At 44.6% G+C, this 17,156-nt stretch overlaps 1 non-coding gene across 1 annotated transcript; it reads left to right on the top strand.

Moving 5' to 3' along the window:
- Nucleotides 1–7,220: 7,220 nt before the first annotated feature.
- LOC124236550 (U5 spliceosomal RNA) lies at nt 7,221–7,336 on the top strand. The gene has a single exon (XR_006887782.1). It is a non-coding gene; the product is annotated as a U5 spliceosomal RNA (small nuclear RNA).
- Nucleotides 7,337–17,156: the final 9,820 nt, after the last annotated feature.

Raw genomic sequence — 17,156 nt, forward strand, 5'->3', positions numbered from 1 at the left:
CTCAAATATTATCTTCAGCTAAAGACAAAGGAGGATTTTGGGGTGGGGGGTCAGTTACATGAGGTTGCCAGACAGTAAACAACTTAAGTTCTTGCCTTCCCCATTAAGAGTTTCCAGAGATAAGGCCATCCCTCCTTCCTCCTGGCGCAGAGAGGGAGGCATGGAGATTTCCTTCACAAATGCAATTGTCTCTGATCAAAGGGCAAACAAATTCCACTCCTCGGAGCCTGCTTCTTATCTGTAGTTTTAAAAGTAACCAGCCTAAAAATCCTCATCATAAACTGTTTTAAAATTAAGCAACCTAAAAATCCTCATCATTCTCTAAATAAAAGAGCACTACTGCCAGATCTTGAGAGTCCAAGAAATCTTTCTTTCGACTCCTCCGACCCCACATCATTTCAGGCTTTGCTTTGGTAGAACTAATCTTATTTAAATAGAAGACAATGCACTTTCTTATCAGCTCTTTCCTTTCTATGAGCCATTAATTGTTGGAGTTGCTGCTCTGTTCTAGTTTATTTTCTTTGCTTAGTATGATTCTTTAGCATTTGATGCTACTAATTTTGGAAAAAGTTTGTAACTTTTCTGCACCTACAGCGTTCTGAATATGCAGTGTGCTTACCAAACACCTGTGGGCGCCGGCACTCCCTGACCTTGTCAGCACGCTCTCCCTTGCTCCTTCCTCACTGCAACCCCTTCTCCAGCCCCTGGAGCCAGGCACTAACCTGACTTTCCCTGGTAGTCATTTTCTTGCTTTTCTTTCCTCTTTTCTTCTTCCTTCCTCAGAGAATATAACAGGAGGGCCACTGTATTAGGGTTCTCCAGAGAAACAGAACCAATAGGGTATATATAGATAAACAGAAAGAGATTTATTATGAGGGATTGGTTACACAGTCATAGAGGCTGAGAGGCCCGATGATCTGTTGTCTGCAAGTTGGAGGCCCAGGAAAGCCAGTGGTGTAGTTCCAGTCCAAACCCGAAGACGTGAGAACCGCGGGAGCCAATGTGGAAGTCCTGGTCGAAGGCCCAAGGCCCAAGACCCAGGAGTGCCAAAGTCCAAGGAGAGGAGGAGATGGATGTTCCAGCTCAAGCAGAGAAAGTAAATTCACCCTTCTGCCCTTTGGTTCTTTTCGGGCCCTCTGTAGACTGGATGATGCCCACTGCAATGGGAGGGTGATCTTTACTCACTCTACTGATTCAAATGCTAATCTCTTCCAGAAGCACTCCGACAGACACACCCAGAAATAGTGTTTTACCAGTTATCTGGGGATCCCTCAGCCCAGTCAAGTTGACACATAAAATTACCCACCTGAGCCTCCTTTATCTCACCTTTACTACTTTATCATCCTCATAACCACCCCTTGGGAAGCCACTCTATGTGTTCTCTTTACCATTCATGGACCCAGAGCACCCTGGACCGTGTTTGTCCCACCTGTAGGCTCAGATTGCTTGTAGCTCCTTGGACAATAATTCCTGCCCCCTGTCTCCTTTTTACGTTGTTTTCCTCCAAGGCTGACAGCCAGGACAAAAGGATTCATGTAAACCCAGGGAAAATAGATGCTTGGGGAGGTGCAAGTCACAAGGTCGGAGGGGTGGATCTGGGACTACCATCCATGCTGCCTTTCAGCCCCAAGAATTCTTCACCTTGCTTTAGGATTTTGCTCTCAGATGTCTCAAGATTTGCCTTTTGGGGCCCTCTGTACTGGAGTATGGAGCAGGGGAAGGTGGTGAGGGTGGAGGCTATGGAGGAGGAATGCTTTGAGCCAACTGCAGAAAAGAAGGGACTAGACTCCCATCTCCTCTCCTCGGCGAGAGAAAACCCAACACTCCAGTCCCTTGGTCAAGTGGAAAACCAAGTCCAAGACATTGCTGAGTCCTTAGCTCTGCACTGTCCAATATGGCAACCACCAGCCACTATTTACACTTAATTAATTAAATTAAATGAAAAATTCATGGACCGGCCCAGTGGCGCAGCAGTTAAGTTCACGTGTTCTGCTTCCCCGTGGCCCGGGGTTCACCGGTTCGGATCCTGGGTGCAGACATAGCACCGCTTGGCAAAAAGCCATGCTGTGGTAGGCATCCCACATATAAAGTAGAGGAAAATGGGCACAGATGTTAGCTCAGGGCCAGTCTTCCTCAGCAAAAAGAGGAAGATTGGCAGTAGTTAGCTCAGGGCTAATCTTCCTCAAAAATAAATAAATAAATAAAAATAAAATTTCCATTTCTCAGATGCACTAATCATATTTCAAATGCTCAAAAGTCACATGTGAGTAGTGGCTGCCATTTTGGACAGCACAGAACACATCATTTCCATCGTTGTTACTCTTGGCCAAGAAGTCCCCAACATCCCCCACAGCAAAGCACGAATCACGGAACCACCTCAGTTCCACAGGGAGGCTGGGCTGGGCCCAGGCATGGAGGGGAGGTGGCCGGGGTGAGCTGGACTTTGGGAGATCTACTGAGGACTGCTTTCCTGCCTCCCTTTTGCTGATTGCCTTTCTCCCGCTTCACAAAATAAGTTTTGCTGTCTTCCATCCTAAACCTTACCCAAGTGCTAGTCTGGAGGATGTAAAAACCTCAGGCCTCCCCACAAATGTCAATTTAAAATATGTGCATCCATTTTGAGAAAGTGAATGAGTCTGGACAACAAATTTTTGTAAATTAAAATTTCCAAATCTTTTCTTTCAACAGAATTTAAGGAGGGCTTAATCCAGTTGTCACCTGATAGTTCATTACGTGGTAGTGAGTGACATTGTTGAAACTCCTTCCATCTACTGATTCATGGGAACAAGATTTCTTAGGTTACAGCTATACAAGTGAAAAAGAAAAAAGCATTGGAACTAAACCCTATCTCCTGTAGTAATAAATAAGATGCATCCGTCTAATTAAGAGATGCAGTTCCAATAAAATGACACTTTTAGCTTAATAATTATCAAAATATGTAATATATTTATGTTGTATTGATCATGTCTACTAGTAATAAGTGTAATGACAAGTCAATCCAGAAGAAAAATATTAATGCATAGAATTTTAAATTCAAAGGATGTGGAGAAGTTTTGAAATTCAACAAATACACTTATTTTATCAGAAAAATATAATTCGGTAATCAAAACACATCCAGGTATAAAAATATTATATTTGTTTTAAATTCTTGAAGAAATGGAATGGAAAAACAAGTTCAAGAAAAAAAGGAATTAGGGGCCAGCCCGGTGGCATAGTGATTAAGTTCACCGTGCTCCACTTTGGTGGCCTGGGGTTCACAGGTTTGGATCCCAGGCACAGACCTAGCACAGCTCATCAAGCCACACTGTGGCAGCCTCCCACATAAAACAGAGGAAGATTGGCACAGATGCTAACTCAGCAACAGTCTGCCTCAAGCAAAAAGAGGAAGATTGGCAACAGTTGTTAGTTTAGGGCCAATGTAACTCACACACACACAGAAAGGAATTATGCAAAATTTTTTAACTTTTTAGAAAATTATGAGAGTGGGTATCAGATCTCTTGGGTATTTAGCTTCCACTGATTACATTTTAAAGTGATATAACAGCTTGGAGTATCAATATTTACAACACACAAAGTAGTCATCCATTGCACCTATTTAAACATATGATGTTGTAAGCTACTTTATGAACACCATACATATGATCTTTAAAATGTGGAAGAGGAACATAAATTTTCAAAATTCTTTTAGGAGGTACGAGAGCAAAATGTTGGACTCCCTGACCTCAACAGTTGGGCCTCGAGCTGGAACTGAGCACTAAAGGGAAGCAGCACCGCCCTGTGGCCAGCGTAGAGGCTGCAGCAGAAACGAGCCCAGAGTCCCAGGAAGAAGATAAACCTGGAGGAGCTGAGACCCGGAGGTCCGATGCGCCTTCTCCACAGGGACAGTGTCTCTCCACTTCAAAATTTGAAAGCATTAGGTATTCCTGTGCCCAGACCTGTCTTTTGTAGCTGTGGCCCCAGGGATCTGGCCACAACAAATAGAAACCAGAAGACAATCTCCAGGAAGAGGCAAGGATGATTCAGCATTAATCTCCTAATGTAGATCTCCACTGGAAGAGATTAGAGAAAAGCCATTTGATAATAATCCTGTGAATGCAGAAAAGGCATTTGATAAACTCAAATACTCACTCGATATTTATCTACCTATCTTATTATACTAGAAATAGAGGGGAATCTGCCTAATCTAATGAAGAATACCAACCAAAAACCTCTAGCACACACCACCTGTAACAGAAAGTAACTCTCTTTAGAGAGAAAAAGACAACAAGAACAACCAGTAAGTATCAACACTTCCACTGGATTTTGTACTGCAGGTCCTTCCCAGCACAGTAAAACAGGAAAAGAGAAAAAAAAAGGTACAAGGGCTGGAAAAAGAAAAACAGAATTATCATTATTCTCAGTCAATACGATTATCTTCATAGAAGATCCTAAAGGATCCAGAACTGTGCTGTCCCATATGGTAGGCACCGGCCACATGTGGCTATTGAGCACTTGAAGTGTGGCCAGTCTGAATTGAGATGCACTGTGGTATAAAATACATGCTGGATTTGAAGATATGTATAAAAAATTAAAAGGTAAAAATCTCATTTAAAATTTTTATATTGATTATATATTTATATAATATGTTGGGTATATGGGATTAAATACAATATATTACTTAAATAAATAAAAATAGAATTAATTTTACCTGTTTATTTTTATTTTATTAATGTGGCTACTAGGAAATTTAAAGTTCCATGTGTGGCTCATGTATTTCCACTGGACAGTACTGATTTAAATAATCCTTTAGAATTAAAGCTATATTTCAGCAAGGCTGTTGGATAGAGGACTCATAACACAAAAATAAACAGTGTTTTTAGGCAACTAGTAAGTTGTTTGAATTATAACAATCAATTAAAATTTTTATTTCAAATATCTATCATTTATAATAGCAAAAAATACTCCTAGGGTATTAGATGTAAATAATTGTTTAAAAAGACCACTCCAGAGTCAGTTATGTAGCTTTATAGAAGGAGGTAAAGAAATGAAAAATATAAATGGAGCTCATAGAATGGTAGACTCAATGTCATAAAGGTGGGAAATTCTTCCTAATTTAATCTATAAATTCAAAGCCGTGTGAATCAAAAATCCCAACAAAGGTTTTTATGTTTTGTATTTTTTGTTTTTTAGGTTATTTCCTGTATTAAATATCAGTGTGAATTATTGCCAGAAATGGACGTGTCAGCTAGACCATAATCAATGAAACTGCATGGGCCTCTCCAACCCCACATTTACAATCAGGGACGAGTCCATGCTTTCGCTTCAGACGTCTTGGAAACTCCATGAATGTGTGGAGGCTGAAAACAAAAGTTGACCTTCCTCGTGGTTCTTTAACCAGTGAAAGCTGCCCAAGACCCTCCCAGAGTGGAGCAAAGTCCAGAAGATGAATGCCTCCTACCACCTAGGAGCAGGGAAACACTCTCTCCCGAGTTACAACGTGGAAAGAGCTCAAAGTGTTCAGAGCGGCTCCTTTCCTGGCCCTTCCCTCAGCTGCTGGCGTTGGAGTGGTGTAGCTGTGACCACAGGGTCGGAACTTTGTATCTTCCCGGGTCTCTAACTTCCCATTACAGTGAAATAGAGCAAGAATGCCAGAGTACTGAAACAAATGAATGTGTGGGTGAATCTCACAAACATGCTAAGAAGCGAGCCACAGGGGCTGGCCCCGTGGCCGAGTGGTTAAGTTCGCGCGCTCACCTGCAGGTGGCCCAGTGTTTCGTTAGTTCGACTCCTGGGCGCAGACCTGGCACTGCTCATCGGACCACACTGAGGCGGCGTCCCACATGCTACAACTGGAAGAACCCACAACGAAGAATACACAACTATGTACCGGGAGCTTTGGGGAGAAAAAGGAAAAAATGAAATTAAAAAAAAAAAAAAAGCCAGCCACAAAAGGTTGTATGCTTCCGTTTATATGAAATGTCCAGAATAGGCACTTTAGGGACAGAAACTGGGGGAGTGGTTGGCAGAAGCTGGGGGATAGGGGGATGGGGAGTAACTGCTAATGGGTACAGTTCCTTTTTGGGGTGACGAAAATGTTCTAAAATTAGATTGTGGTGATGATTACACAACTCTGTGAATATACTAAAACCATTGAATTGTACACTTCAAATGGCTGAATTGTAGGGCAAGTGAATTATATCTAATAAAGCTGTTTCTAAAATGTATCAGACAAATTTAAACGAAGTATATGTCAAATACGATTGACTTGTTAGCAAAAGAACCAGCAAAATGAAAAATGAATGTGCCAGTTCAGAGAAGCTGTCAAAGTTTGGAAGTGGAATGTTTACACGAGCAGCTAGAAAACACAAAAACAAAAAAAGGTGTAGTTTCCTTTCCCAAGGTTGTTGGGTTACCACGATTGTTAGGGAGGAGTCCGTGTGGGCTGGTCAGAGAACAGCACATTTTAAAAGCATGGGATAAGGAGACGTGAGAGCTGAAACTGGAATGCAAGATTGCATGCCCAACAGCAGCGTCAGGTGGGGCGGGAAACCTGAAACGGAGCGCGCAAGTCCCAAGTTTAAACAGACATTGCCAGGAATTTTTCTCAGACAAAAATGCAGAATGTTCAAGAGTGTATATCCCGAAGGTACACGGTTAAAAAACAAACAAAAACACAGCAAACAAACAAAACACGGGTGCGGCCACTACGTAGCTGAAGAAAAAGGAAATTGTCAAGCTTTTTAAACCCCTGTGTGCCTTTCCCCAGACACAGCCGTCATTCCCCACCGAAGGGAGGAACCACCGCCCTGAATCTTGCGGCAATCACCTGTTTGGTAGTTTTTTCGTTTTCAGTTTAACAGCAAAGTCTTTATTTAAAAGAAATCAAACTCAAATGTACAAACACAGAAAACATCCCGATCGGGACGGCGTTTCGCTCCCAGCCAGCCAATCCTGCGCTTCGCCACCTAACGGTGACGCAGAGGCACCCTGTGAATACTAAGATATTTCCCCAATCGGCAGGGTGGAGACTCGCTTTATTTGCATACCCACAGTGCACTGCGCACAGCTTAAAGAGGCAGAATTTTAAAATTTCTTCCACTTATATTTGCTGAAATTTAAATTTTTATTTTTACGGTAGTCTGAAAAATTTTATTCAGACACTGGATCTTGGTGTTAACTAGCCACCATCAGTGTAATAGGACGTTTTTTTACTCGCGCCATCAGCTACAAAGTTGCAAGTCATACTCTAGTTTCTCTTCAGATCGTATAAATCTTTCGCCTTTTACTAAAGATTTCCGTGGAGAGGAACAACTCTGAGTCTTAAACCAATTTTTTGAGGCCTTGTTTCGGCAAGGCTACTTATGCTGTCTTAAAAAGAAGAGTTTGCTGGTGTTGGTACTTGTTTTTCTGTACAACACCGATGTTGTCGTACGATTGGGGTCGTAGATGTCGTGAACAAAGGTGGCTTATTTTTCTCTTGGTTGAGGCTGTATGTGCACATGTGCGTGCGTATGTTGAATGCGTGTATTTGGGGTCCTCTTTTTGTGTTTTCCTGCTCTAGTGGCTCAAAGCTATTTTGAAAGCTCAGCATTTTGCTGCCTGTGCTTGCAGTTTTTCTGTTCAGTGTAGCACTAAATAGAGACAGATGGAATTTTTATTTTTTAGAAGCCAATTAAGTAAAAAGGAAAGCGTGTGAAGTTGATTTTAATGTCTTTAATCCAATAGAGCAAAAATACTTTCATTTTAGTATGCAATCAGTAAAAAACATTATTAAGATGTTTTGCATTATCTTCTTTGGTACTAAATCATCTAAATCCAGTGTGTATCTTACACAGCACATTTCAGTTGGGACTAGCTGCATTTCAAGCACTCAACAGGCATTTGTGGCTAATGACAGCATCTGACAGTGCAGCTTTGCAGCATTACAATGTGTGAACAGACCACGGTTTATGGATCCATTCTCCCTTCATAGGGATTTAGATTTTTCCCGATTTTTCTTATGAGAATGATGTTACTCTTAGTGAGCATGTGCAAGACTCTGTCCCTGAAGTGTGGCATGGAATTGCAGAGTCTTAGGACAGGTAGGTACAGTAATTTTTCCTCAAAGTGAGTGTACCCATTTACACTTCCACTAATGGCCTGTACGTGTCCCCATTGCTTCTCATCCTTACAGGCCCTTGGTATGCTCAGACTTTAATTTTTGCCCATCTGGTAGTCATGAAGTAATATCTTACAATACATAAATATCTTAATGTACATTTCTCTAATGACTAATAAGGTTGAACGTCTTTTCAAAGATTTTTTTGGCCATTCATGGTTTCTCTTCTGTGAAATGCCTGTATTTGTCTTTTGCCCATTTTTCTCTTAGATTGTGAATCATTTTCTTAGTGATTATGGAAGTTTTTTACACAGCCTCTAGACTCTAGAGACTTTAAATAGTAATCTTTTGTTGGTTATATGGTACAATTACTTTATTCCAGTTTATGGCTTGTCTTTCCACTCTTCTTATAGTCTCTCTTGATGAACTGGTCTTAACTTTAATGTTGTCAGATTGATTTTCTTTTCATTATGATTTGTGCTTTTTTGTGTTTTGTTTAATAAATAATTCACTACCTAAAGTTATTAAAGAAATTTTATATCTTTTTTAAGCTATGTCTTTCATATTTAAGTCTTTGATTCATCTGGAATTGAATTTTCGTGTGAAGTGTGGATCCATTTTTATTTTCCCACCAAATGACTGACAATCGTCCAGCCTATTTATTGACTATTTATTGACTTGTGTCTCCTTTCCCCACTACTCTGAGATGACAACTCTGGCATACACCAGCTTTCCTCGTAACCATGGGGATGCTCCTGGGTGCTCTCGCTTTTTTTACACTGCTCTGCTGATGTCTGATGGACATACAAAAAGCTGTACATCTTTAATGGACACAACTTGATGAATTTGGAGATAAGTATACACCTGTGAAACCGTCACCACAGTCGATCCCATGTTTTTTCTGGGCTCTCTATTCTGTTAGATAGGTCTAATTTATCTCTCTCTGAGCTAATATCACACATCCTAATTACTATGGGTTTATAATAAAACTTGAAATCTGGTACGCTTAGTCCCTCTCATTGGTTTTCTTTTCAGGAGTCACTTGGCTCTTCTTTGTTCTTCCCAAAAATGTTTAAAATTGCCTTGTTGATTTCCATGAAAATCCATGTTGGATCTGAGTTTAAGTATGTAGCTTAATTAGGGAGAATTGAATCTTCATCTTATTCATGGACGTGGTTGTCTCTCCATATGTTTAGGTATTCTTTATTATCTTTCAATAAAGTGTTAAATTTTCTACTATAGATGTTACACCTTTGTTAGTTTTAAAATTGCATTTCCTAACTGTAACATTGCTATTGTATAGAAATGCAATTGACTCTTGTCTAGGATCTTATATCTGACAATCTTACTTGACTCTCTTATTAACTCTAATAATTTGTGTATAGATTATTTTGAGTTTTCTATCTGCACAATCGTATTATTGGGAATTTTTTTCATTTCCTTTCTAATATTTATATTTATTTTTTCTTATATTATTGAGCAGTTAGCATACACAACATTGATGTTATATAATATTAAGTAGAAACAACAGTGGACCTCTTTTTCTTATGCCTGATTTTAAAAGAAATGCTTCTCCATTGAGTCTGATGTTTCTTCTAAGTATTGAATACCTTTTACAGGTAGAGAATGTTTGCTTATATTCTCAGTTTACTAAGAGTTTTACTGCATCTATTAAGATGATCCTATGGCTTTTCTCTTAGTTTGTTAATATGGTGAATGGCATTGATTGATTTCCAGATGTTGAGCCAATCCTGCATTTCTAGAATAATCTTGCCTTAGTTAGCTCAGGCTGCTACAACAAAATACCATGAATTGGGTGGTTTCAACAACAGAAATTTATTTCTCACGGTTCTGGAGGCTGGAGTCTGAGATCAGGCGCCAGCGTGGTTGGGTTCTGGTGAGGGCCCTCCTCCAGGTCGCTGATGGCTGACCTCCTGTGTCCTCACACTGCGGAAAAGGAAAACCCAAGCGCTCTGGCCTCTTCCTATAAGGACGCTAATCCCATTCATGAGGGCTCCACCCTCATGTCCTGATTACCTCCCAAAGGCCCCCACCTCCTAATACCACCACATTGGAACGAGGGTTTTAACAAATGAATTCGAGAAAGAAGGTCACAAACATTCAATCCATTGCAAAACTCAACTTGATCATATTACAATTTTAAACATTGTTGGATTCAGTTTGCTAATATTGTGATTAGACTTTTATATTTAAATTCTCTAGTGGGACTGGCCTGTAAAATATTACTTCATTGTACTGTCCTTGTCTTGTTTTATTATCAAGGATGTAAAATCTCATAACATGGGCTGGGAAGTATTTCCTCTTTGTTTTAACCTCTGAAAGAGATTTTGTAACTGATGGAGTGATCTGTTCCTTGAATGCTTGCCAGTGATGCCCTCTAGGCCTAGAGATCCGTGTCTTCCTTAGTCATAGGACATTCAGGTGTCCTATTTCTTCCTGAGTCACTTTTCTAAGTTACATGTATAGTTGGAATATGTACATTTTCTGCAGTTTTAAAATTTATTGGCACACAGTTGTTCATTATTTTCTCTATCCTTTAAGTCTCAGCAGTATCTGTAGTTATGTCCCTTTTTTCATTCCCAATATTATTTGTTTTTGCCTTCGTTTTTTTTTAATCTGATAAATCTTGCCAGAAATTGTCAGTGTTATTAGTGTTCTTTTTCAAAAAGCCAAATTTGAACTTTGATGATCTTTTCTAGCGTATCTTTTTTTTCCACACTAATTTCTGCTTATATCTTCAATTATATTCTTCTGCTTACTTTCTTTGTAGTTTTTCTGTTGTTTCAAGGGGAATTTTTGTGGCATTCAACAAGCTGATATTAAAATTCATTTGGAGGGGCCGGCCCCATGGCCGAGTGGTTAAGTTCGTGCACTGGGCTTCAGTGGCCCAGGGTTTCACTGGTTCAGATCCTGGGCATGGACATGGCACCGCTCATCGGGCCATGCTGAGGTGGCGTCCCACATAGTAGAACCAGAAGGACCTACAACTAGAATATACAAGTAGGTACTGGGGGGCTTCGGGGAGAAGAAGAAGAAAAAAGAAGATTGGCAACAGATGTTAGCTCAGGGCCAATCCTTAAAATAAAATAAGTCATTTGGAAAAGGAAAAGATGTAGACTGGCCTTTCCTAAACCCCCACCGCAGTGATATTTCAGTCTCCCCACCCAGGTTCTCATGTTCTGCTGGATGTCTTCCTTGTCCTTCTGTGTTGGCTTTCCCTCCACACTAGAAGCTCCTCCCGACAGCCTCAGTCTTGTCCTTCCTGTAGCCCCTGGCCCGGGCCCGTGGAAACACTAGGTCTCAGAAAATGCGGAAGGGAGCTGCAGAGGAAGGCAACGTCCCACTGAGCGTCCTCAAGAGGAGCCAGTCGTCTGTGAGAAAATGGAGGCAAGTGTCCCCCCGCCTGCCTCACGGGGGGTGGTGAGAGGCAGATATACAAACTAAAACATGGCTCTAATGTTCCCAAACTAGGCAGCAACGCAGTGGCGCCCTGCAGGGCCCTCCCTGCGTCTTCAGTAACAGGTGTGATCTGCTCCACACAGGCGGAGGCAAAGGAGACAAGAACCCAGCTCAGACACACGCAGACACACACGCACGTGCACACTCGCCACATTTGCTCCACACGCTGGAGGTTTGAGGCGACTTGTGCCTGCCACACCAAAGCCCCGCTGTCCAGCCAGGGCCTGCAGGCAGAACTGTGGATGCTGCTCTCACATGTTGACGTTGCCCGTGCCACTTCCCTGTGCAAGCAGCACCTCTAGGATGCTAAGGACGGGGACCTCAGTGACAGCACCTCACTTTGGGTGTCTTGGGGGGTGAAGGGTGAAGGGATCCCTCCCTGGTGCTCCGCGTGGGCAGAGCCGAGAAGGCAGCCCCAGGTGCTTGCTTCCCTCTGTTTCCTCAGAGCCCAAATCAGCACTGTGGGGGGGCCATGTCACCACACAGCCAGAATCACTGCCGCCCCCAGCCCTTGCCCCCCCACCCCGGGATCCCACACCAGCAAGGCCCAGCTGCCTCTCCTTTCTGAGGCTCCCCCCAAGATCCCTTTCTACGGGCAGCCCTGGGATGGTCTCCAGAACACATAGGAATTCTAATTACGCCCCCTTTCCAGAACAACTGGGTTGTTGTCTAGGAAGCCTCCTCCCTGTCACGGAGAAGCCTCTTGATTCCCTCAAAGGTAGTTTTCCTCCTGAGGTGACACAGGGGACTTCTGACCCTTCCTCTTGATGACGAGACCAAAAACCGCTCAGGTTCAGTCTCCCAGGACTCCTGTTATCCTGTCATCCTCCCCCTTCATTCCGCAAACCTTCCCAAGACTCTCATCGAAGGCACAGTTTACTATTTCTTCTCCTGAACACCACATACTGAGTGAGTTTTGCCACTGTGTTTATCAAGCAAGAATTTAGTCATTTCCCATTTGTAATGAATCAAGAGCATATTTGCCCACCAACTGGAGTTCTGATCAGCATGAGGAGACCAAAGCTGTCTCCCAGGACCGGGCTAACGCCAGCCCAAGGGGAGGGGGTCAAGGCCCAGCCGTGGGTGGACTGAAGCAGTTCCTGCCTCCCGGACCACCCTCCCCAGTGCTGAGTGTCCTCAGCCCCAGCCTGGGGACTGTTGGTCTATGATCTGCAGACTGTGAGGCAGACAAAAGTGTGGGCAGTGGGGTTGTGGCAAGAGCATGATAGCGGGTGGAGAGATGTGGGTTCTCGCCCTGGCTCTGCCACTAATGGGCTGGGTGACCTCCTCCAGTCAACTGCCCTCTCTGGGCTTGGCCTCCCCATTTGTCAGGGGAGGGGTGAATTAGATAATGTCCAAATTTCCCTCCAGGCCCTGGCATTTTGTGATGCTACACTCTGGGCTCAGGGGAGTGGAGATAAGAGTGTGACAGAAGCCAACGGGCGCTGACTGTGATCAGAACTGCCCCTGCCTCCAGCTGCACAGCTGCTCCCACTAGGGCCCATGGAGACACTGCTCCCTGTGGGGATGAGAGACACGGCAGGGCCAAAGCAGGGCTGCGTGGTCACGCCAAGACAGCCAAGCCAGACATGCTGGCACACGCCCACACACATTCACAAGCACACCGGCGCACACTCACACATGAATGCACACACCCACATACACTAACACACTTATCCCAAGTGCTGTGTGCTACTTGGCTTCACCAAGTCTGGGGATCTGCCCACTTCTGTGCCCTGAGTCGCCAACTGCCATTTCTTGGGGTGTGTCTGTGAGGCTGGGCACGGGGCATCCTGCTGGCCCAGGTGTGTCAGCCTCTCTGGGCGGGCTGAGCCCACAGAACCGCAGCCTGGTTTTCAAGAGCAGCCAGCAGGCACTGGATGCCAACTTTCCTGTGCAGATGTCTGCTCTGGGTCCCCACTGCCGGCTCCCGCTCACTAATATTTCATGAGTCTTCATCGTTCTCCAGTATCTCCCACAGAGTAATGGCACTTGTCGCTGACTGGGAAGGGGGAGGGAGAGCAGGAGTGACACGGGTGGACAACTGGCAGCAGGCAGATGACAGGAACTGACTGGCTATTGGCCCTCCCCGGGGAGAACCCCAGCATCCACATCTGTATCCCCGGCATTTATCCCAGAGCCTGGCACCTCCTGGGCTCAAGAAATGTTTCTTGATATAAACCAATGTTACAGAAATGAAAAATTAATTAATTAATTAGTAAAGAAAATGTTTCTTGAAGGGATGAATGGATGTCTGACTAGAAGGAGGAGAGAAGGAAAGAAAGACAGGAAGAGGAGGGAAGAAGGTGGGGGAGGGGAGATGAATAAAGGGAGGTGAGTGGGGACAGGCTTAGGGAGTTTTTCTTTTTACATCTTAATTTAAAAGGGGTCAGACCGATACTGTAGAGTCTGGTAAGAACATCGAACTGTGGGCATGGCTCTTCTTTTCCTTCCCATTTCCTCTTGAGATGAAATGTGTCCATCCTGCTGTGACGCTGAGCGATCTCTCTCTGAGCCTCAGTTTTCCCATCTCTACGTTGGGTCTTCCCTTCCCTCACAGAGTCATCAAGAGATAAAAGTGAAATAACAGAAAAGGAATAGTGTTTTGGGAAACAAGCGTGTGTGCCTAATGGCGGGGTTGGTACGCCCACAGTAAAGCTGAAAGGCAGTGTGTTCAGTGGTTACCACTCAGGCCCTGGAGCCACACTTCCTGGCTTCTGATCCCAGCTCTTCCACTTCACTTCCTAGCTGTGTGACCTAGAGCAAGTTACTTAACTTCTCTGTGCCTCGGGTACTTCATCTGTGAAGCGGGCATGATGATAATAGTATAGGTTTAGTATTAAGTGTATTAAAATGGGTGCTTGGCCCCTAGTCTGTGCTGTAGAAGGGAGCTAATATACATTACTAAAATCAGGCACTGGCCCACTCTGTAGATCTGAATCAAAACAAAAGGAAAAAAAGAGGGTCTCAGTTAAGAGAGTTGCAGGAAGGTGGAAAGAGACATGTTTTATTTTTAATTTAAAAATTTCCCATGCTAAGTATTTCTGTACATGTGTTTTATTTTTATTACACGACCATTTCATTATGGTGGTGTTACTTGTTGCTTTGTGATTTAGATCTTTTAAACAGTTAGTTAATGTTCTTGAATGAATAATGCATGCACGGGGCACAGTTGGCAAGGTCGCTGTGACCCGCGCTGGCTGCAGCGGCGGCGTTCCCGGGAGGGCCGCGCTCCCCAGCACACCTGCGACCTGTCCCGCTTTGGGCCGGAGCAGAGGGCGGGCGCTTGAGTGGGAAGTTGGCCCCGGCGGGCGCTGCACGTTCACCCCCAGCGCTGGCTCCCGGGGCCACTGTCCAGCCTGGCTGTGGAGAACCGGAGAGGCGGAGAGGCAGGTGGGTGGGCAAGAGGATCCGGGAGATGGCCAGGGACTGGGGACAGGGAGAAAAAGGGACCCAGAGAAACTGGATCAAGATCAAGCTGAGATCGATGGATGGGGCTAGCTGGGAGCGAACTGGGTGTTTATTGATGGGCAAAGCTCCCGGATTCTCTCTTTGATCCTCAGAGCAGCCTTGGAAGAGAAGGAAGCTGCCCCTGCAAGACAAAAACAGCCCCCGTCCTCTCAGAGACTGCTGGCGGAGAGGGGGCCCCCGGTCACGCAGGGGGGTCGCTGGGCGGTGCGGTTAGATTCCCCACGCACGTGCCCCAGGACCGGCAAATGCCCTCGGTCCTACTCTACAGAAATACAAGCCAACGAGCACGGGGAGACCGGTCAAGGATGTCCACTGCAGCACTGGAAATCGGAAACTTTTTTTTTTTTAAGATTTTTTTTTATTTTCTCCTTTTTCTCCCCAAAGCCCCCCGGTACATAGTTGCATATTCTTCGTTGTGGGTCCTTCTAGTTGTGGCATGTGGGACGCTGCCTCAGCGTGGTCTGATGAGCAGTGCCATGTCTGCGCCCAGGATTCGAACCAACGAGACACTGGACCGCCTGCAGCTGAGCGCGCGAACTTAACCACTCGGCCACAGGGCCAGCTCCGCAGGGGGCATTTTGAAAATATAAGCGGCATTATTTAGTCTACCTTATATTTGACTTAGGTGCTTATGGAAGTCCATAATTACATAGAAAAAGGCCTGGAAGGATACCCTAAGCTGCTAACAATTATTACCCCTGGGAAGGGTCTCCCTTGGGAGGGTTGAGTGGGGACTTACAAAACACTTTTACTTTTTTTTTCAAATGAGAATGTTTTTTGGGTTTTTTTTTTTTTTTAAGATTAGCCCTGAGCTAACATCTGCTGCCTAATCCTACTCTTTTTGCTGAGGAAGCCTGGCCCTGAGCTGACATCCGTGCCCATCTTCCTCTACTTTATATGTGGGACGCCTACCACAGCATGGTTTAGCCAAGCAGTGCCACGTCCGCACCCAGGATCCGAACCAGTGAACCCTGGGCTGTCGAAGCAGAATGTGTGCACTTAACCGCTGCGCCACCAGGCCGGCCCCTAAAGGGGAATGTTTTTGTGTATAGTTTGTTTGACTTAATAAAAAAAAAATGTTTAAGGCGCAGAGCTACTTGAAGAACCAAACTGATTCAGAGGGAGAAGGGATTTGGGCAAGAATGAATGAAAATCCACTATAGACTGGAGTTGGGGAAAGAAAAAAGAGGTTTGGAGGTGAAGGAGGAGCCGTGAAATGATAGGGAGAAAGATGGGCAAAGAGACTATGTATACCTCTGGAGTGTATGACATGTGATATAATTCATCCTCCACACCTCTCCCAGGCTGTTCAGCAAAGACTCAAACAGCTTTGCAATTCGGATGTTGGACTTTTCTTTCACATGTAAAACTGAGACTGACCAAGAGGCAGACTGGTTTTATTTGAGTTCAACTTATTTGGCAAATATGGATAGAGAACCTTCTATGGTGGGCACTGGGCTGGGCCCTGGACACACGGGGACAGTAAGAGCTCCACAGTGACCTCTACTACATTGAGACAAATCATGCAACGAGGCAGAAACACAGGTTTGTGGAAGCAGAGGCGGGATCAGGGATTCTGCCTGAGAGTCACGAAGGCCTGGCAGAGGTGGGGACATGGGGGTTGGGCCTTGATGCAAACATCAGGATGCTCCAGCCAGAAGAACTGGGGAAAGGCATCTCTGGCTGGGTTGAGCGGACCTGCTCCCAAGGTTCTAGGCTGCAATCTGTGGGGTTGGAAGAGTCCCAGAGAGCATGCTCCTCCTGTAGCTAATGCTAAGGGCGCCCCCAGGGAGAACCATTTGCATGCCTTCCCTCCATGCAGGAAACCTCTGGGAGGCAGCGGACAAGCGCCAGCCTTTGAGCTGAAAATCCGGGATCCCTCCCCAAAAACAGCTGGCATGATGGGCCTCCAGATGTGATGCCCTACAAAGGACACAGCATCACATGGGAACTGTTTATGGCAAAAATATTATCTGACTCTCTAACTAGTCAGGAGGAAACATGAGACAAATCCACGCTGTGGGTCACTCTGCAGGACGACTGACCTTGTCCCTTCAGAAATGTCAATGTCAGCAAAATCAAGGATGTCTGGGGCTCAGGGGAGAGGAAAGGGACATGACAGCCAAGA

Source organism: Equus quagga, chromosome 2, assembly GCF_021613505.1.
Source record: "Equus quagga isolate Etosha38 chromosome 2, UCLA_HA_Equagga_1.0, whole genome shotgun sequence".
Classification (NCBI taxonomy): domain Eukaryota; kingdom Metazoa; phylum Chordata; class Mammalia; order Perissodactyla; family Equidae; genus Equus; species Equus quagga.